We start from the raw sequence: 21,917 nt of genomic DNA, 5'->3' as shown, positions 1-21,917 counted from the left end.
AGGAGAAGCTCAAAACTCTGAAAAGCTCTAAAAGTCCACTTTGAGGAAATTTATAGTTGCAAGCACCATCATTACCCCATTCAACTTATACTAACCGTTTTCTGGTTTAGTATCAGAAAATATTTGCTCTCATGCCATCCCCATTACCCTAATTAATCTTGACAGGATACAGGCGACGTTTCCAGGTGTTAAATTAGTTTTTGCTTTGTATATGTGTGAAATGGAATGGCCTGGCAGTGTTTAATGATAATCCTGTAAATCAGCATCCATACATACGCAGCTGTTTTGACACATGATCAATACAGTGAGTAGTTTTCAGTACGGGTGTTGCTGAGGATGTGGCTTTAATTTTAACATTATTTGTCAGCATGGTAAAGGTTACTTCAACCGTGACTCATATGCAGCTGAAAAAGTCATTTGATATTACTCATCCATAAAATAAAGGCTAGGTTATCACATTTATCTCTCAGACATATTAACAATCCTCAGTCTTTTCAGTAAAACACAATATAGAGTTATATTTCTAAGGGAGCAAGGTAAGGGCTTAAAAATAAATACTGGTGATTTGTGCATTTCCAAGGACGCTGTGAAAAACACACTGCTTTATATCTGCACAACTCAAGGATAACTGATCTGAAACCAAACAAGCACCTTCTTAGATTCTCCACATTTCAGATTCTGTTCAGTTAAGAGTTTCTAAATATTTCATTGAATCTCTCATATGCTGCAACACATAAAAATATAAAATACAACCCGCCCTCTGCCACATCCATTTAAATGAATCAAAAATAACGCAAAAATTGGTTAAAATATAGAGACAGAATTCAGGGATTTCATTGAGTGAAGATTTCAATTCAAATACACATTTGAACGAAAACTACCCGTCATCAAGACCTTTGATTTCCCTAAAATTACCCGACGATTACACATTTTCACTATATTTTCTTTGCGTCATCAGGGTGGATTCACATGGAGTACCACTTCAAACTTGAATGTGACCCTGGTGACTCAGTCTCCGACATGATCTTTAAGTAACTGAGACTCTGTGACTCAGCCTCACCAATGTGCAATAAAACAACTTCCAGTGTGTATTAACGAAAACCACCCGCAGATTGTCATGATGTCTTTCTCCTGGATTCACAACCTTCTCCTCCCAGCAAAGACCAGACTCATTCAGATTCAAGGTTGAATTTGAGAACCTTGAAGTTGCTGCTGCTGCTGCTGCTGCTGAATAAAACAAATTGAATCCCAACCTTCGATTTATAGAGACACATCTGCTTCTCCTTCCTTTGCAATGCCACTGTTTCACATTTGTTCTCTCTCTGCTCTCATTAGTAGTCAGGGAGTCTGCAGCAGCTCCTCGTCATGCTTGAAACTACCGATTACAAATTCATGTACAGTAAAGTAGCTGTAGAATAAATAGTTGTATGAATACCACTGCAGTTTAATTACAGACACAGGCGAATCTGTGATGTAGAATTTCCCTTCAGAAACCCTCCTCTGATCTCGTTTTGAATGGCTTTAATATATGGAAAACCAATAAAATTGCAGATAGTGCAGGTAGATTTGTTGGTATGAAGTGTAATAACCTCTTTAATTTCAGATGTATGAGAAAAATTATGCTCAGCTTGATAAAAATTAATGCAGGGAAAATAGAAAGTACAGCATTGTGAGACAGTAGATCTGAATTTCATAATGTAAGAGGTTTATTCTGTATCTACTAAAGTTACAGGCAAAAATTAATGGGATATTTTTATTTTCTTCTTGGATCTGGAAAATATTGACATGAAATTTCTTACGACTTTTCCAGGCACAATAAAATCCCTTGAAGCATAGAAATCACTTGTTCCTTCAAAAGGTACAAAGTAAAGCACTTTGAAATGCCTTGCTGCTGAAATGTGCTATACAAATAAAATTTGATTGATTTGATTGATTGCCTAAAGTTACGTTAAGGCCACAATCGTTTTTGTCCATACATTATTTCAATAATTCACTTGAATTAAATAAAACCAAATTGTAATTGATGTTAATTTGCAAAAGTTTAACAGCATCCATGACTGTTCAAAATTTGAGTATAGATGTTAATATTTATGTTTTTTGTTTGTTTTGTTGTTGTTTTTTTACCTTCAGGAAAATCCGAGTTGTAGATTTCACAGTGACCACTAGATGGCGGAAGTGCTTTAAAAATAATTTACACACAACAGGAAGGAGAAAGATGCGTTAAAAGTGGCGTTTTATTGCTTTAAACCAACTTTATCGTAATAGCAGAGAAAACAAATACTTTTAGAGAAATTCTACTTTGTGAACTGAATATTAGAGGCTACCGTAAAGCCCCAGTAGCGCACTGCAGAGGTTAATGATGCCAGAATAGCCTGGATCTGCAGCCATGAATAGAGGTGGTGCGCAGAAAAACAGGCCTTGTAATTGCTGCCTGTCATTTTGGCTCTGAAATAGACTCAAAGGGAAGTCTTTATCCTCTGGGAACAAACTAGACCACCAGACAGAAGACAAATAATGACTGTTTTCATCCTTTGCTATACCACAATGTTGTAATATAGACATTTATAGAGAGAGAAAGTAAAAGCAGCAGTCAATCCACAAACAGACGGCGGCGGGATCCTTCCTGCTCTGCTTTAAAACAGGTTGCATTTGCTGCTGCAAGTTCAACCACAGACTGAGGGTAACTCCTCCGTCTGAGAGACTTTACAGGAGGTAACACAAATTTCACAATAGATCAGGTGTCACAACACACAATAAGGGTTAAAAGCTAAACATTTAATTAAGGAACATATTCATATGTTTTGCGTTGCAGATTGCATTTATTTCTAAATGAAAATTAAGTTAATTAAGAAATAAAGCTTAGATAAAGATTCTTGAGGTTAATTGTTCCACAAGTTTGTTGAATTGAGGACAATAAACCTTTCTATTTCAGCTGTGGGTTTGTAAATTGGTGCATTGCTCTCAATAAAATCAAGGTTGGGAAGCAGGTGAATAACGTCTTTAACTCTGGGTTAAAACTACAAAATAATAATTTATCTATGTGCATTTTCAATAGCTTTTCAGGATCTGTTAGATTTGTAATTTGTACAGATTTTAGAGACAAACTTGTCACTTTTATTGCCCTTTGCATTAGAGGTAATATAGAGATAAATAGATACATTTTTTCTGTTGTACAGCAAACCAGCATAGATAGACACTGAGATCACTGCTTTAATAAATTGTTAAAACGTATTAGTTTTATCACTGTGGAAGATTGTATATGTCATTTACATGTACAGTCTGTGATATTGTAATAGAAATCAACCCTTTTTGAATAATTCAGGATGTGAATGGTGATAAAACAAAGTAAAAACACACATTAATGCAGTTTTTATTATTTTAAATCACTGTGATTAGTGAGCTACCGTCCTTCTAAGAGTCCTGACCCCTGCTGCGCACCTCACTGGAAAAAATGTACATCGATGACGCATGTTGTTCACATGCGCCGTGTAACTTTTTATTCTGGTAGCACAACCGCAAGCACAGATTTAGGGTTTGGGGGGGTGGTAATACAGGTGGGCTGTCTGAGTTCACCGCAAAATTATATTTAGACTTCCTGCACCCTCGATACAAAACCCACCAACTCACACACACACACACACACTGCAGGAGCTACATGACAGTAGATGAGAATGAGATTCAGGCTTTGAGAAAGCAAGGTGATTCCCATCCCCATAACCACTTCAAAAACGAGCGAGTCTTCAAAGTTTTTCAGCAGGGGAACAAGGCTGCTCTTTAGTTACATTTAAAGACCAAACAGTGTGGGAAGGCAGCGCTACTGCCGGTTTGCTACTTAGGATACAACATTTTAAAAGACAGTTTTTAAAATGTCTAAAAAATCAAGGCAAAACCTTTGCGGTTTATCCCTGTAGGGTCACAAAGGGGCTTGAGCCTGTCTCCATGGTGATTTGCGGAGAGGCGGTGAACACCCTGGATGTTGTCCAGTATATGCACACACACACCCACACCCACGCCCACACGCACACACACACACACACACACACACGCATACGCACCTAAGGGCAATTTACAGAGATCAATTAAGACAGAAGTCATGCATGCAAATGAAGCAGACGTAAAACTAGTTACATTTACTTGAGTAATTCTGAAAAAAGGGCTTCTGGAAGTAGTTTTATTGCGTCATATCTTGTACCATAGAAATATTACTTTGAAGTAACTCTACTCTGACGTTGTGGCACCTCTGAGAAGGAGAACAGGCAACCTGCATGCAGAAAGGAGTCACAATGGAACCCTGCAAAACTTTTCTATTTTTATATAATTGGGAAGCATCAGTGAGCGCATATTGATCATGTTTTATAGCTAATTCAATGAGAGTACTTGGTAGAAACCTCTCAGGTAGACAATGAAACACACTAAATCAGAGGATCAAAACAGAACTCACTGAAGAAATTAACCAATTTACAGCAGGTTATCCTCTTGAATTATTGCTTCAGTCAGAATAATTAAGGTTACTTAAACAAGGAAGTCTTCTGCTGTAATGTTTTTGACAAGGAAATTATGAAATAATGTGCATCTTGCACCAAATTTATTTAGAAATGGATATCCACATTTTTTATATGTAAATAAAAATCTGAAAACTGTAGTGTTCATTTGTTCTCAACCCCTTTTATTCAAATATCCTTAAATAAAATGCAGTGCAACCAATCATCTTCAAAAGTAGCCTAATTAGAATGTTGAAACCGTGCACACCTGCTCCGTGAAAGCAACCGGTGTTTGTTAGAGAACAATAGTTCACTGTGACGAAACATCCCAGGTACAATCTGTCCTCAAGACCAGGACGAGTTACGCTCTCCACAGATCTCAACTTTAGGAATAGAAAGTAATTCCTGAAAATATGTAATTTTCCACAAGCTATGCAGGGGACACAGCAAAGCTGAACTTATTAACCGATGTGCAAAACAAACAACACTACACCCTAAACATACCACGCTTTTCAAGACAGTGAAGCTGACTGGAGATGAATGGAGGTAAATAAAGAACAATCCTGGAAAACACTCAGGCAAATAGCGCTCTGGAAAAAATTTAAAGAACATTTCAAATGATCAGTTTCTCTGATTTTACACTTTATAGGTGAATGTCTGAGTAAAATGAACATTGTTCTTTTATTCTATGAACTACTGACAACATGCCTCTGAAATTTCAAGCAAAGATTTAGTATTTATTTGCTTAAAATGAGAAATGGTCAAAATAACAAAAAAGACGCAGTGGTTTCAGACCTCAAATAATGCAAAGAAAGCAAGTTTACATTAATTTAGAAACAACAATGAATGTAAACTGTAAACTCAGAAATCAATATTTGGTGGAATAACCAGGAAGTTTTTGATGGGGCTCTTAAGTTTTTTCAGGTATATATATATATATATATATATATATACATACAGTACAGACCAAAAGTTTGGACACACCTTCTAATTAAAATGGGTTTTCTTTATTTTCATGACTATTTATAAGGCAAGAAATCCCACTTATTAACCTGACAGGGGATATATATATATATATATATATATATATATATATATATATATATATATATATATATATATATATAAGCTCTTGAAAATGAGCTTCAAGAGCTCATTTTCTTGATGAGCTCTTGAAGCTCATCAAGAAAATGCAGAGTGTGTGCAAAGCAGTAATCACAGCTAAAGGTTGCTACTTTGAAGAAACTAGAATATAAGGGGTATTTTCAGTTGTTTTACACTTTTTTGTTTAGTGCATATTTCCACATGTGTTATTCATAGTTTTGATGCCTTCAGTGTGAATCTACAATGTCAATAGTCATGAAAATAAAGGAAACTCATTGAATTAAAAGGTGTGTCCAAACTTTTGGTCTGTACTGTATATATATATATATATATATATATATATATATATATATATATATATATATATATATATATATATATATATATATAGGCATACCATATTTAGTTGTTGCGCTTTGTGTACTACTGTTTTCTATGAGCTTCTCTTGCTATATGCAAATGAGAAGTCTCAATTTTATGCAAATGTAATGAACAGTAAAACATCTTGTAATAGATGTGACTCTCTCAGCACTCTGTTGTTTCCTTTTTTAAGTGATTCATAAAAAAAAAAAAGCCATTCTAAAAAAGTCCCTACTGTTGCCCTTTGAGCCTCCACACTGGATATGATACATCCTCTGTGTGAGTTTCATTTATCACGGTACAGTTTCCTTTTTACTTGACTGATCTGCAAGGCGCATGGCTCTGGAGCTCTAACTCTCTATCCATGGTCACCGCCAGATGGTTTCTGGGTCGGGAAACAGCTGAGTCATGAGTTTATTAATTCTGTTTCGACTGAAAATGCTTTTGCATCTGACAGGTAAGCTGGTGGCAGATATCCCTCAATCCGCTTTCACTGCCCACCTCTGCGCAGATATGCCCAGAGGAGGAGGAGGAGGAGGAGGAGGAGGAGGAGCCCACCTCTCTCCGACAGGCACTGCTTTGGTCCTATCGGACCTCGGCCGGACCCCTCCCCGTGTGCCCTGCCCACCCTGGCGGTCTCTTCTCCCTGCCCTGCCAGAGCCAATCCGGCGACCGGGTGTAATAAGTAGGACAAGCCGCTTCCTGGTTCTCAGAAAGGAGGAGCTGGGAGACGAAGTGGGCGAGCGGAGGCAGAGCACCGTGGGGGGGTCAGAGCGCCAGAGAGCCGGCGGTCCGCAGAGACAGCAGGACAGGAGGCAAGGCAGAGGACATTTGGTGAGGAATTAAGCCCCTACCGTGCGTTGACGTGAGGACGGAGTCTCCATTTAAGAAGACAAGCGCTGGGAGGATTTAAAAAAGGGGAATTTAAAGCTCTAAGAAGTCGTCAGGGTGGGACGGAATAATCCAGGAAGTGTCGGTCAGGTGGGAGGCGACGAGTTGGGGACAGGTGACACACCGGCGCTCAGGTAACCGCTTCTCCTGGTTCCTCTCGAAATGACACAAAACTACAAGATATAATCATTAAAAATGAGTTATCAGTCCGCTTTAGTCGTAGCGAAAATAAACCTTCCTCCCCACTTCTTCTTTAGCAGGTAGTAACTGTCCTTCTCACTGATGAATTCTGTCGACATCATTTTTTTCTTTTTCACCTTTTAAACTAAAGGAAATGAAATATTTCTGCTGGTGAGGCTGTGAGAGATGAGCGCTTCGCGTTCAGGTGAGACAGGAGAGGAGCGGGGTCGGCGGGTACATTTCTGAACACCGGGCTGCTAATTATAGCCGAGAACACCGGCTGACATCCAAAACCTAACCTGCTCTCACGCACATCCACCTGGACGTGCGCAGTCCACCAGATATGTATGGCAAGCCATTAGTGACAAATTTGGGCACTTTTCCAACAAATGATGCAAAAAATATATTTTAAAACCTTTTCTTTATAACATTTTGATGCTTTTTAAAAAAAATCCTGTCACTGAATGGCTTTTTAAACCTCAGCTTACATCACTTTACCTGCTGTTTCTGAATTGCGAAAAAGTGGTATTCAATAATGAATTTGAACAACTTTTAATAAGTCAAGATGCTGTAATAGTTGATGAATTTCCCACCTGAAAACCTTCCAGAATGCCCTGTTTTTTTCCAACAAATGATGTTTTGAACACCTGTTATGACTGGCAAAAGACATGTTTGATATGGTCATTGAATTCCTGCTTATAAGCCAGTCGTTCAGTAAGTCTAGATGGTTTAAAAGTCATCAGAGATCTCATCGGAAGAGTTGGGATACTATAAAAGTTGGTGGGGAAACTCTGGGATGCAGTATTTTGTGCCAGTGAACGTTGTTTTCTAAAACCTGTTTATGACCGGTAAAGTAACTTGATGTTTTATTTGATCACTGAGGTTTGATTTTCCACCAAGCAATAATTGTTGTTTTTTTCTGAACGGTGTTCAGTGAACACAAACCTGAGGTTATTTCATATAGTGCTGGAGACCCAACCTAACTCTTTCCGAGTTGTACATAATGTTCTTTCCGGTTGGTTCATGCACAAACCTTTCCAATTCTCTTCCAGTTTATAAGAAGAATATATAACTTAGTGTAGTTTGTGTTTAAGGTGGAGTAAAGGCTAGAAGTTAGTAGTTATGAATAGAAAAAATAACTACGAACGCTGGAGTCTAGGTAAATTGCAAACTTTGATTGCTAACTTTGCATCCAGATTCCTGTTTCCCAATCAGAACACTTGACCTGAAAACCCGTCTGTGCTGAATTTTATCAGCTGCACCTGCCCTTTGCAGTAGACCAGGGATTAATGTGAGCACCACAACAAGACTCCCATTGAAAGGGTGGTGCCAGAGACATTGCCCTTAAAGAAAACCGTGAGTCAGGTCATTGGCATTTGAAGAAAAAGATTATGATTTCTGTTTTGTAAGAAAGTTATCTCTCAGGGATTTTCTGTCAAATAAGTTAGTTTATTCCTTTTTTCACTTCTTTTTTGCTACTGGACAATATACAAGTCATCAAAATTGTTCATCTCCTAGCGAAGCGCTGTTTTAACTCTTCCAGAATTAGTGGAATAGATGTGTGTCTATCTTTGTCCGTGTTATTTGAATTCATTTATTTAATAACGACCTTTACATAATTTTTTTAGCTGTTAGGTTGGCTAATATTTGTCCGTGTTGGCTTGCCATAGGTGTGCTGGATTTAGCATTCTGTGCCAATAAAAGATCTCCCAACAGTGGTCTGTTAATCATCATCATCATCATCATTATCATCATCATCCCCAAGGCGCACCCAGTGTTTTATTTTAATCCTGACCCGATCCTGTGTTACAGCAGGATACATGCTCAGGCTGTAATGTTAGGTTAAGGCTTCTGCCTGCCACACTGGGTGGGGAGATGACTGTCAAACCAGTGGGCTTGTGTATGTGTGGGTGTGTGTGTGTGTGTGTGTGTGCGTGCGCGGGCGTGTGCGTGTGTTCATTATAGAGGTAGATGTGTTGCTGACTCGCCCCTCTGACAGACCGGCCTGACTAGCTCAACTCGTTTGGGTTTGGTTTCCTCATCTTGGCCGCAGCCTGTTGTTTAAATCTTTAGGTCTTCACGCTGGGAAATTATCGCTTCCACTTGTGAGTAAAACTGAAATTTGGAAAGGGGAAAAAATAAAGAAATCACCATTCATTATGTGGCAGGACTTTTCAGAACACGCTGCAGATTTTCCAACAAATTCTTAACACTAGCTTTGTTAACCCAGCAAACATTTATGTGCAACCCAACTAGACGGTTGTGTTTCATCCCTCACCTCCGGTGTCCTGAAATGACTCTGCCACGATTTGCTGTCTGCAGGCCTACTTGCTTCACACATTTATTTACACTTCATCTGCATTAGGCTTTGGCCAGAATGAGACTCTCACGGTATGAAAACCTGGAGAAAAAAATTAAAGATTCACTGATCAGAATTGTCTCTTATCGTCGATCTGCATGTCAAATACTGAAAAATCTGACTTTTTTTTCCTGTTCACTAAATGTATTGAAACTAAAAACGCTAACAAAAGTGAATGAAACATTATGTAGTTTGATAAAAGCAAATCAAGTTTCAATGCATAAACAACATTACTTCATTTTCTGTTGGATTTTAAACTACTGCCTCTAAGAAAAAAGCTGCAGCAAAGTTTTTCCTCTTTCTATATGTTATAGCCCTGAGGAAATCTGAGTTGTCAGATCAGACTGTAAAAAGAAAAAGTTGCCATCAGCCAGGATAAACTCGATCCTTGCATCAGCCAGTAAAATAAAAATACATTTAATTTTACGACAATTGCACGGTTGTTAGGAAAGGCTGATTTGCACCTGTAGCAGACGTTAGGTTGTACAGGCGTATAAATAAGAACAGCATTATTCATGTTGCTGCTAAAATAAATTGTTAATAATTACGGTTATATGAATGTTATCTTTGACATTTATTATTGTTATTTTAGTTTTGCAACATAGACTTGAACAGAAATATAGGCCAAACAACCAATGAACTCAGCAGAAATAAGCAAAAAGGTTGGAGGCAAAATATTATTTTTTTTATTATTTTTTTTAGCAATACATGTTTAACAAGATGATGTTAAAATAAATAGACAAAGTGTTTGCTTGGGCAACTAGCCTGCAGTTGGCTACTCATATTCAAAGATCTCACCTCCTTTTTCCAACATCGTTACTACAGTCAATTTACAAAACTCTTAATTTGCACTTTGACCCAGCAGCACTTTGTAGATCCTTTCTAATTAAGGTTGTTTAGATGTGTTTTTATGTGTAACATGTATTTTACTCTGACTTTACTGATATCATGCTTCGCTATGCCTGTAAAAACTAATCCCCTCTTTAGTGGAAACTAAAAACTCTTGGAATAAAAAAGCTTTCTGAATTATAGTTTTGTTTTTTTTGTACAAAAACAAACAGATTACTGTAATTTGAGTGGAGCTCCTTTAGTTTCCACACAATGACGTTCTGTCTTGTTCCAAGTAGCTGAATTTGTCATTTTTTGTGAGTGAGAGAAGAGTGCAGCGCCCCTCTTCAGGCAGTTAATGACAAGTGAGGGAGGAGCAATACTGCCGTACTCCATGGTCTGCATAGCCAAATAAAACCCTTATTCTGCCTTTTTTCAGTTGTGACACCATATCTTTTTAGGTCAGAACCCTGTAAGCCTTGATACCAGTAACTGGTCTGTGCCTAATCTGTATAATCTTGCTCGTCTTTCATTTCGATGTTTTTTTCCCCCGAGATTTGTAAACATCAGGAAAATACAAATGCTGACCACAGGCCAGCAGCTCGGTGTGGTGTGCAATAATCATGTTCATCTGTGAGACGTGCGTCTGTGTGGGCTTTCCTGACCCAACCTGCTGCAGGAGGGCTTCTTAGAGAAAGAAGTCAAAAGAGGAAGCAGCTGGTTTCTATCAGTTTTTTCTGTTCTTTGAGAGCCACCCTTCATGCTCCAGATTAATGTGATATATCATATGATAGTGTGTGGGTGTGCATGTGAATCTATTTGCATCTTTGCAAACTTCAACATGTTTCATTTCTAGCTTTTGTGACATAATGTCTTTGTTAGGAAAGACACTCAATTTGCACCAGTTCTGGATAATCGACATTTGTTATTATTTTGCTTCCCTTTAGGTTTATGATCTCTGGCCTCTCAGAAAAGGACAAAGGAGGAAGGGACAGCAGTGTGAGAGACTGACAGCAGGCAGCATCGTCTCCTGGGTTTATGGACTGGAGGTAAGAATATTTTCAAGGATTTAAATTCTGCCTTTTTGGCAGTTTTTGTAAAACTCTCCTTCTGTGGTGAGGTTTGGGGACGTTTAATGGGGTAAATATTACTCCCCCAGGCTTTGAATGAAATGTCATACTCATGTTTATAACCTTTTTGACATGACTGCATGGTGGTTTTGTGGCCACATGACACATCAGGAGTGAAATAAGCATTGAACTTGTGATATGTCATGGGAGTTAATTTTTCCCAGCATAAAAAGCTTAATTACAACGTTTCCACTTTATCGCCGTCTGCTTTCTCAAAATAAAGATGAAGGATACAATAATTGAGGATGTTTTGTTTTTTTCTCAATGGGAGAAGAAAAATTGCCCAATGATTCAAATCCAAAAAGACAAATTCCAAGAAACCTGCCTCCTCCACTGAGGCAGGACTTTTTAAATAATAGGGAACTCCCGTCATTTCCCGTTTCTTCTTTTCTTTTCCTTGGAATCAGTTTCTAGTTGATGCTCATACAGTTTAGTATAACTGGAGTTGAAATGCAGGGATAAATTGTTAAATTTGCGGCTAAATAGAGCTTTCAGTGCTTTTTTTTTTGTTCACTTGTGGAAAGCCATTACGATCTTTTATGAGCTCGATCTCCACTCACTCGTCCAAAGTTTAATGTTGTAGTTTTGTGGTTATGTCAAATGTACTTTGAATTGTAAACGGTCCGAATATAAAGAAAACTCGGTATTCTCATGCAGAGTCTCATCAAAACCAGCGTGTTTCCAGTATGACTGCTGCTGACGGTCTTACCGGGGTGGTTTCTTTGGCGTCACCTTTTAATTAAACATTTATCGTCACTTATGTTCTGCCTGCGCATTCATAAAGTTTTGATTGAAAGCTGAGGGTTGTGGTCGACCTTCAAGGATGAATACATCTGAGAAAATGATCACAGCTGAATAAACAGCATGAACAAGCTGACAAAAAACCAAAAACACATCCAGATGGATGGATGTAAAGGAACTTTTCAATTGAGGGTATTTACTTTTTGACATTTAAACATTACATGAAGCTTAAGTTTTAAAGCTTTTCTAGTCTAAAATTAACTTTTCTATAGTAAATTGCTTGTTTTAGATGATATCCTTCTGATGGTGCTTTCTATACTGACTGAAAAGTCAAAATATTCAATTTGTAGTTCAGAAAAAAATCAACTGGATCATCTCCTAAGGCTAGAAGACCAACTTCAAAAATCAAAGGTTGCTTAGCAAGCCTAAAATCGAAATCCAATATGGCTTCTCCTTGTACCAATTTAGAAATAAATGCACTGACATTGAACTGTAGCCTATTAAATCACCGTCTGATGGTTAACATGTTGAGTTTGGATGCATAAAAAGGAGAGAAAAACATTATTTGAACACACCGACTAACAAGTCCAATCAGTTCCCACCAGCTCCGGCTCCAGACGAGTTTAAAAGGGGCATCGACTTATTTTGGGGGGCACAAAATTAATCTACGTAGCTGAACATAGACAACAACATCAGTAGCCTACAGGCTACTTGTTAACAAGCTTAAGGTGCTGTATTGTTATTAGCTAATCATCTTTTAGCTAACATTACCTGCATCCAACAGCTTTACTCAACTCAGTTGGTTAGTTTGGGGGAAAAACTGTGCACAGTTCTTTGTGTTTTGCTGGTTTGCTGCCAGGATTCAAACACACACCTGAGTAGCTCTGCACAGCAGCAGCAGGTCTCCTTCGCTGCCGCACAGGTGGAAAACCCAGCGCGAGCGTCTCGGCGTTCATGTTGCGTTTAAAGGCGGCTCGGAAAAAAAGGTTACGACGTGTTAACAACGGATTAAACAGTTTTAACTGCTGCGAAAAAAGTGACACAGATATGGGAAGTGCAGAAGCCCCTACTGTATCAAATCAATATAGGAATAACAGAGAGTTGGTAAAAACAACAAACAGCTTCCAGTCCAGGGGGGGCACGTCTGAATCTGTGGGCGGGCAATGCCCCCCAATGCCCACCTATGCCGCCGGGCCTGGTTGGTTTCTAACTGGGAACTGATGGACACAAAAATAAAACTCTGTTCACTTCACCTGGTTAACTTTCTCACAGTTTATTGTTTGCTTTGGTTGGATCCAAACATGTCATTACAGTAAACTGTAGTACAACAACGCTGGAAGACTTAACTAAATGAGAAATTATGGATTTTAGACATTTATAGAGTTTTATGTGGGAGTGAAGCAGCATCAGATTAGGAAAACATTTTATTGATATATCTGATTATCAGAATACATGATGATTAAATTAGTCAGTCCATATTCTCCTCTTGATTCCTTTCATTGGTTTCTTCATCACTTTTTTTGAGTTTTTGCATCTTGGTTTCTTCTTTTGGTGACTAAGATCCAAATCAAATGTGACAATAAGAGATTCTGTAAGTTCATATAAATCTTTTTTATATTGTATATTTGTTGTGCAGCTCTCTTTAGATTGGACTTTAAGGTTTTACATGTTACCTCTAACATTTAAGAAGAAAGCAGTGATGGTACAAGTATATTTATGAAGATATTTATGAAGATCATCATCCAGGTCATCTTTTAGTTAACAGGTGACACACAAATAAATCTATATTTCTAATGAATCAAGAGTTTTCACTCAACCCTTCAACAATAGTTATTATTTTGTCAATCATATGATCATATTTTTCAGAGTTATTGTCCAAAAGATTTTCTGGGGGAAAGATAGAGTCTAATTATGACGTTGCACTAGAACCGTGTCACTTTTTATCATGCGGGAAAAATTAAATTAAAAAATTAAAAATGGAAAACTAATTTTTCTATCATGAGTTCCTCAAAAATATCAGCATGTAATATTTTACTGAAGTTAAAGCATCTAGATTTAGAAGAAAAATCAGTTGTAAAACAGTCCAAAATATGCTTGCCTTTTTAAAAGAAAGACAATTAGATAATTCTACTTTTCAATATTCTTAGTTTTTTAAACATATTTTAGATTATTGTGGTCCTGTTCACTATCAGAAAAGCAAGGAACATGTTAGATAAACTGCAGATATTTGGTGCATTTAGTTTTGCATTTTCCCTTTTTAAGATTTGCAGTCATTAAAAATCCTGCTATGAATAATAATAATAAAATAATTGAGATTGGAGACGTTCTTGTGCTAAGAATAAGAATATTTTTCTTGTTCAGTACTGATTATTTACGTTCTGCATGTACCTGATGTTGGTTCATATCAGGAAGTGATAATAAATGTTCAACTTTAAGCACAAAATCAGCAAACCCTACCCAGACACCTGGCAGGTTTAGTAGTTTTTCCTACTTCTTGGTCTTACATTGTCAAATAGCAGCACCATTCCAACAAGTTTAATGATCCTTCAGCATAAATATAAATCTGATAACATTTAATTAAAAAATGTAAGCAGCCCTAGCCTTCTTTTCCCCTCCATCCATTCTGGTTTTCATGCCTCCAGTTGCAAACAGACGGAGATAATCTGAAATCCATTGGCGCTCGTTTATCAGGGGGAACACTTAGTTCCACCAACTTCCCTGATATTGACTTTATTATCGAGGTCGTTGCACATTCTTTGCTTCTCTGGCATCGTTTACACCACAAACACTTTGTGGTGGTCAAACTTTGATAAACGCCGGGAGGGAGGAGTTTCCTGGAGACATCGCCGTCCTTGGAACAAAATATGAGCTGAATAAAGTGGTCAAGCAGTTGAATATTTTATAGGCAACCTGGAAGTTAACTCCTCTGTGGTTTGCTGGCTGCAGTCGCTCTATAACTCCAGCTGGCCTTAGAAGAAGAAGAACAGAAACATTTTTTACATTTTTGCATTTCTTGTTGGTTAATGTACTTATTAGGGATTTTGATGTCCTGTGTTGTAGATCGTAATATAAATACATAAGGAAGTAATCTAATGGATCAGCTAATAAATTAAACATTTTTGACATGTTATCTTTTATTTATACAAGCAAATGTTTTGATTATGATATTTTCTAAGCCCTGGAAACAAAACTCAATTCCTATAAAATAAATTTTACTGAGGCGTGTTTGAATTATACTGTTATTTTATAATTGTTTAATTAGTCTTTTTGTTCCTCTGTGACAGCGGGAACCACGTCTCTTAAACGTTCCTCAAAATAGGAAAGACAAGAAAACATGGCATTGAAATAAAGCAGTGTGAGATTATTCTTCTGGAATAAAACACCTGATTATCAGAGAAAAGAATCACAACAAACATGCTAATTATTTAATAATTATATAAATTCCTCCTAGAAGTCTTTATGTCGATGCCTGAATTTTAATATTCTTGTGCTAAATATCAAAGAGAAAAATGTACTTTTAATTAAAATTTAGGAATATATGGAGTTTTATGCATAATATATAGCAATTTTTACATTTAGTAGTTTGTTAAATTGTTTCTAATTGGTGTGTTTATGCAAGTGCATTAAGAAAACAATGTTAAAGGTGGTTTTCTTTTTAAAATATCATCTTTTGAGCCTTTTCAGCTGGAGCAGCTTGTTTTTGGGTTTCTCTTTACAGAATAGAAAAGCAAAAATATTCTGTACAATAAGCAATTAGAAACTATCAATACATTTAAGTGGAGTTAATTTTATACTTTCATTCTATTGAGATTAAAATAATAAACATGTATAACATCATTGTAGTTGTATTTAGCTATAATATAGCAGCAATTTTTGTTATTTTGTTTTGAATATAAAGCAACTAATCATGTTGTTGCACATTTTTAATCGTAAACATTTGAGTGTAACACCTTGATACTCTGATATAGTAATTTGTTTTGAGACTCTTTCAGTATAAATCTCTAATAGATGCGGCTTTATTTCGGTATAAACCCGTTTTAACTCAGCAGATTTAGTTGTGTCGGCCTGATCTGTAAGGATTCAAGTCCAGATTCACTGAGTTTTGAAAGGAGGATCTGTTTTGTTCCAGCGTTTCCTAAGATCTTCGGTCAGGTTTGCTTTCTTTCATTTGTGTCTGTCGTGGGCAAACTTGCGTGACGGATCATGTGACCGTGGCCTTGCTGCACTGGTGACAGCCATGTGTCCGTGAACCGGTGGATAGAGGGAAGTGACATATTGAGTGGTCTGTCAGGCAAGGAGCACACGCGCAGCTGTGCATGTGCTTCCACACATGCACACATGCACACATGCATACATGCACACGGTTCCAGGAACTGTTTTAATTAGGGCATGTGAGGCCTTATAAATTCCCCCTTTTCAGACCTGGGTCTTTCAGTTTCACATGAACCAAGTGAGTGGGAGGAAGGTGGGGAGAGACGAGAGAGGAGGTGGAGGAGGAGGAGGAGAATGGGAGTTTTTTTTTTGTTTTTGTTTCTCCCCCCCATGATGTTTAAAGGTGTCTCATTGTCTTGTGTTGTAGTTGCTCCTGTCGTTCTGAGAATATTTCTAGTATTACTCTGAACTGTATTCATGTGAAAATAATGAGAAATTACACCCAGGCGCTCAGACTGATGCGTCATCGTTTGCATGAGGGTCACGGCGGTTCATTGGTGGTTTGATGTGATGGCACCTTCCCTATTAAGCCACTGCAGGAACTTCTCATGTCTTTCCCGCCTTCGTTTAAACCTTATTAATAAGTCAAGGCCCGGATTTCTGAACAACTTCGCCGCCCTTGCCAGTTGTTTCTCCACACTGAAACTGTAATAACTCAGGGATGACTACACGCTGTCCGTAATCCAGGCTGCTGCTGTTGTCGTCGAGTCTTGCCCCCACTCGTTCTGTGTCAATAGAGGAAGTTCTGTATCTGCCATTTCCTCTTTTCAGTCATGAGTTTCTGTAACATTTGACAGCCCTCCCTTGCTCTCGACCACCAGCCTCGCGGCCCACGCCACCGAAGGGTTAACCAACAAGGCAGGTGGCCTCGACTCTCTGTCATCGTCTTCTTCTTCTTCTTCTACTTGCAAAGCGTCCGAGAAATGGAGACTCGAGAAAACGGCTACACAGGCTGAAGGAGTGGCAGTGATTCAGCTTTTCTAGTAACACTGCAATTGTTTCTGTACACACTGAGCGGGCGGTTATCATAAATAGGTACAGTGAGACAACATTTCAGGGAAAGTGAGAATAAACACCCAAACATGAGCAGGCAAAAGGGACTCGGCGCTGCTGAAAGTGACCCCTTTCATGTGTGTCGCTCAGAGGGGAACTCCAGCAGCAAATGGAGGCTTGTATTCCAGAGGGGCTGCTTGTTATCCCTTCATGGAAAAAAAATCGAATCATCTTTGTTAATGTTTAAAAACAAATCAATTATTTATGTGAAATAACATGGAACCTATTTGTTTGCTTCTTGAAAAATACGGTTGAAGCCAGACATCTATGTACACGGTGCAAAAAGACCGAAAAGCTTTGCATAGTCTAACCGTCAGCTAGAATTAACAAAATTATTTAGATTTGTCAAAATAATAAGACAAGTGTTGAGATTATTTTTCAAATATTTTTGGTTTGCATACACAAATATGTTTATGCCTTTGAACTCTTTGGAAGAAATCATGACTCAAAAAGCAAGATAAAAAATATTAGTTTCCAAATTCACTCCAGGCCAAAAGCCTTACATTTTGAAGAACCGAGCTGCTGTCTTATAAAACTTAAATTAAAGTGTTTGCTTATAAAGATCATCGCTACATTTGGAGGAAAAAGTGTGAAACAAGTCAAAGAACACCATCTGAACTGGGAAGCAATGGGATTAAAGCGTCATGTTATGATTATTCGGAGAGACTAGTACACTTTACTAATCACAGATTATGATAACGACCTTTAACATGCAGCTAAATTTAATATGGATGAGAAAGTTAATATCTCAACCCGATATGAAGTTTCTGATTAGAGATAAAAAGTAAGGCGGCCTGCAGATGTGACCCAGTTACACCAGTTCTGTCAGGAGGAATGGGACAAAATCCCAGCAACATTTGACTCAAGTCATATAATATAAGCTGCAATCCTTCCAAATATTTAGGAAATGAAAGTAACCTTTTAGATTTGTAGGTTGTAAAAACAAAATCTTAAGTTACTAAATTATTTTTGTATTTAGCGAATTGAAATAATCTTGGTAAACTAAAACAGGAAACCTTTAGTTTGATTTATGGTCAGGCAGCAATTAAAAATGATTGTTTTTGTATCTAACATCTGGTTTCAACTTTACATGCTCCTGCTGTTTTAAAGGAGGAAAAACAGAACAATAAACAGTTTTGATTTGTCCACTGAGATTAATGCTGGTGCTTTACCAGTCGCATGACTCTAAAACCTCTTCCTAGATTTGCTCTGATGCGTTTAGTTGCCTGTAAGTGAAATAGAAATGGACACACTCCTCCACTTCTCATTCTGCGCAGCTGATTTGTCAGGAAGTTGACACATCTTTCCCTCATCTCCTCTGGTTACATTCTTCTCTCTCTCTTCTCTCTGTTTCTACCTGTCGGGAAGGGATTGTTGTGCTTCTGCTTTAACTTTTCCTCCGAGACATTTCTGCGTGTCATTCGCTTTAATCTTTCCATCTGCTCTCGTGGTCGACCATCTTCACTGAGCACAGGAAGAGGAAACTGATCAGGATCAGTTAGTTTTGCGACACTGCTGTGTTTCTGCGTGTGTCCAGTACTTTTGCAAGATCTTCCTATTTAAAGTGAGAGGGTGTTTGTGCAGGAGCACTGCTGCTGTTCAGATCCTCCCTTTGATGTGGCAACTTTAAATACAGGATGCACGCTTACAAACTCGCACTTTATGCTTTTGTTCTTGTCGTCTGCCCTGAACAGTAAAAGCTTTGTTGAAGACATGTTTTCCACCCAGGAAAACCGACATAAAAGGAGCAACAAAGCACAGAAAAATCACTTGATTCGTCTTATTTTACAAATCATTGGTTTAAATAAATATATTGCTCAAATCGTGAATTGTTTATGCACCTTTCATGTTGCCTTCATAAAACCCCCACATGTTCTTTAACACCCACTCTACCTGAACTTCATAACACACACAGGGATCGACACTCATCTTTACTCTCAGTACTGAGAAAAACGCACCAAAATAACTCTTTCTGCTAACTTTCTGAAGATATCATCAAAAAGGTTTTCAGTTTAGCTTGGAAATTATTTTGCAGTTACAATTTGTTGTGCTGCAGTCTGACTGCAGAGCATTAAAAGCCAAATCCCAAAAGCTACGCTAATATTTTGAACAGTCTAGCAAATATGAATAAAGCTACAATATTCAGTCACATTCAACACATTTTCTGGAAGGATCTTAAAAAATACGAGAAAGTGATTCATCTAATTTCTTTTAATGTGACTTTACAGTTTTGTTTTGTTCAGTTAGGGGCACACAAACCAAACCTCTGTGTAATAAAGCAGTACTAAACAACACTTTGAGAAAAGTGGATCACATTCAAGAAATCTGACCAGAAACACATGTCTGGTCTCCTCTTTTAAACTAACAAATTATTGTTTGTATACGACAAAAAACATTATTACATTGTAAAATTTTACTGGGGTTGATGTATTTTAAACAAACATCTTTATTTTATTCTTTAACCTAACATGATATATTAATCATGTTTTGTATATATTGTAATTACATACTTGAGAGCCCACACTGTATCGGGCTCTGAAGTATTCATGTTGAATAAATGTAAAATTTTTTATTTTAAGTTCATCTGAGTGTCAAAGAATCTTTTAATTAAAAATGTGTGACTTTATATTTAGACTTCTGCGTCTAAACATAATATTACAGCAGTCTGTTAATTTTTGTCAGGATTCAAAATAGCAAAGAGATAAGAACTTTCTATTGTCTCTATTTATTTTCACGAGTTAAGTATATCTGTACTGCACATTTCATCAACAAGGTGGTTCAAAATGCTTTAAATAATAAAAATGTAACACAATAACCAGTTATGAAACAATATTACATTTTGTCAAATGCCATAAACAAGAATAATAATCATCAAATGCCTCAAATCAGTGTTTTTGTTAATCAAAGGCAACTCTAAACTGGTTTGGTTTAAAGGCACTCAGTGTTTCGGCTGTGCTGCTTCTCCTGGTTCTGGGGATGCAGAACCAGAACCAGGAGACCTGAGTGGTCCGTTGAGTGATTTCTAAATTAACGAAAGTATCTTAAAGTCTAAACGAACCACTTCTATTCAAGAAATGGCCACAAAAATATAGCTACTTACCAAAACTTTTCCATGTCGCCATCAGAGTTTGTACAAGTTTGAGGAAGTTGAATGTTAAAAATGTTACTAAGAACCGAACCAATAACTTAATAAGTTTTATTTGAGCAAATTTAATAATTGTGCCATCAAATCTGTGTTTTCTGACATTTGTAGACCCAGATCACCTACCTTTGACACAGACAGTATGGACCAATAAATACCATGCAGGAACAGATAATTTGTTCTTTTATCCAAGGCTGCAAGAACATTTCGTACTTCACAAGAACTCATGTGAAAAGCCCATAGCAAGTCCTCAGAGGTTTCTCACACTGCAGCACGCAAGAAAAAATAAGTTCTGTCCACAATGAGCTTCAAGATTATGCTGCAAGGACTCCAAAGGAGACGGAACAAATGTACCTGTCCTTGGAGAGTATGAATAGGTCTTAAACATTAAGCTTCATAAGTTACTGATGATCCAAACCTCTTTAAACTCATGTTCAAAAACCTTCAGATTTAAATAGCGTAAACGTTCAGTGAGCCGTTTCCAGGAGCTGGATTCTTTTGCAGGTTTGTGGCTGAAAGCTGAATATCTAAACTCCTTTCAACGAGGCTTATTGCATCAAAGAGCTTGTAGTGTTTGTCACACCTTTTCAGCCAGAACTACACAATTCTCACTGAAATAAATTACAAATTTAAGATTAACTTAAATATAATTCATGACCCCGTTTTGAAAATCACGGCTCATTTAAAATTAAGTTTATTATTTAGATATTTTACATGGTTTTACAAGATTTTCTATCTTAATAGATCTATGAAGTCTTTCTATTTTAGGTCTTAAATTACAATTAGTTATGTCTTAAATTTGTTTATTCATTCATTCATTTCTTCCCTCCTTTTTGGAAGCTTTTGGTTTTGTGCGGTGCAAAACTACCGTATATAAGGGAACCAATAGTGGAAATTATTCTTTAAATTATTATTTACCTTCTCTGCAAATCTGCATAATATTTCTGCTCCTAAACTGGCTTTAAAACTTATGTTTAGACAATCAAAATGTTCATGTTGCATTATCCACATACCAGTCCTTTCACTGTGGGAAAGTGTGTATTTGAAGAGGTTTGCAGAGAAGCACGGATTTCAATAACTGTTATGAGGTTAACAATGTAGTGCAAGAAGGCAGTGAGTCATGCAAGAGCTGGAAAACACTAATTTAAGTTGACAAAGTTACTGGATATCGTAACGTGCTGTGAAGTAAGTTAAATATAAGTGAAGTAAATGACGATGATCCTAGGAACACATTTAACTGAGTGGAGCTTGCAGAAGTCCTGCTGCAGCTGGAAAAATAATTCAGATGTTTAGAGGAAGTAGAGCTGTGACACACAGGACCAAAGTTTATCTTTCCACTGTACATGGTGAGGAAGGCGATAAAGCAGGCAATAAGAATCTCCAAAAACCACTGCAGGTAGAGCCGCTGCAGAGAGTTGGTGTCACAAAGTTTCCAT

At 37.4% G+C, this 21,917-nt stretch overlaps 1 protein-coding gene across 3 annotated transcripts in view; it reads left to right on the top strand.

Annotated features, from left to right (window-relative positions):
• Positions 1-6,559: 6,559 nt before the first annotated feature.
• zbtb7b (zinc finger and BTB domain containing 7B) overlaps positions 6,560-21,917 on the top strand; it is a 29,325-nt gene continuing 13,967 nt past the window's right edge. For 2 of the 3 annotated variants that reach the window (XM_032558757.1, XM_032558756.1), the window contains exons 1-2: positions 6,664-6,970; positions 11,151-11,252. The gene's annotated coding sequence lies outside the window, so the exon portion shown is untranslated. Of the gene's footprint in view, positions 6,971-11,150; positions 11,253-21,917 lie in introns of all 3 variants that reach the window. The other variant, XM_032558755.1, reaches the window with a different exon arrangement.

Source organism: Xiphophorus hellerii, chromosome 3 (genome assembly GCF_003331165.1).
Source record: "Xiphophorus hellerii strain 12219 chromosome 3, Xiphophorus_hellerii-4.1, whole genome shotgun sequence".
NCBI classification, from domain to species: Eukaryota; Metazoa; Chordata; class Actinopteri; order Cyprinodontiformes; family Poeciliidae; genus Xiphophorus; species Xiphophorus hellerii.
The sequence above is the reverse complement of the archived record's forward strand: the minus strand, read 5'-3'. Positions and strand labels throughout refer to the sequence as shown.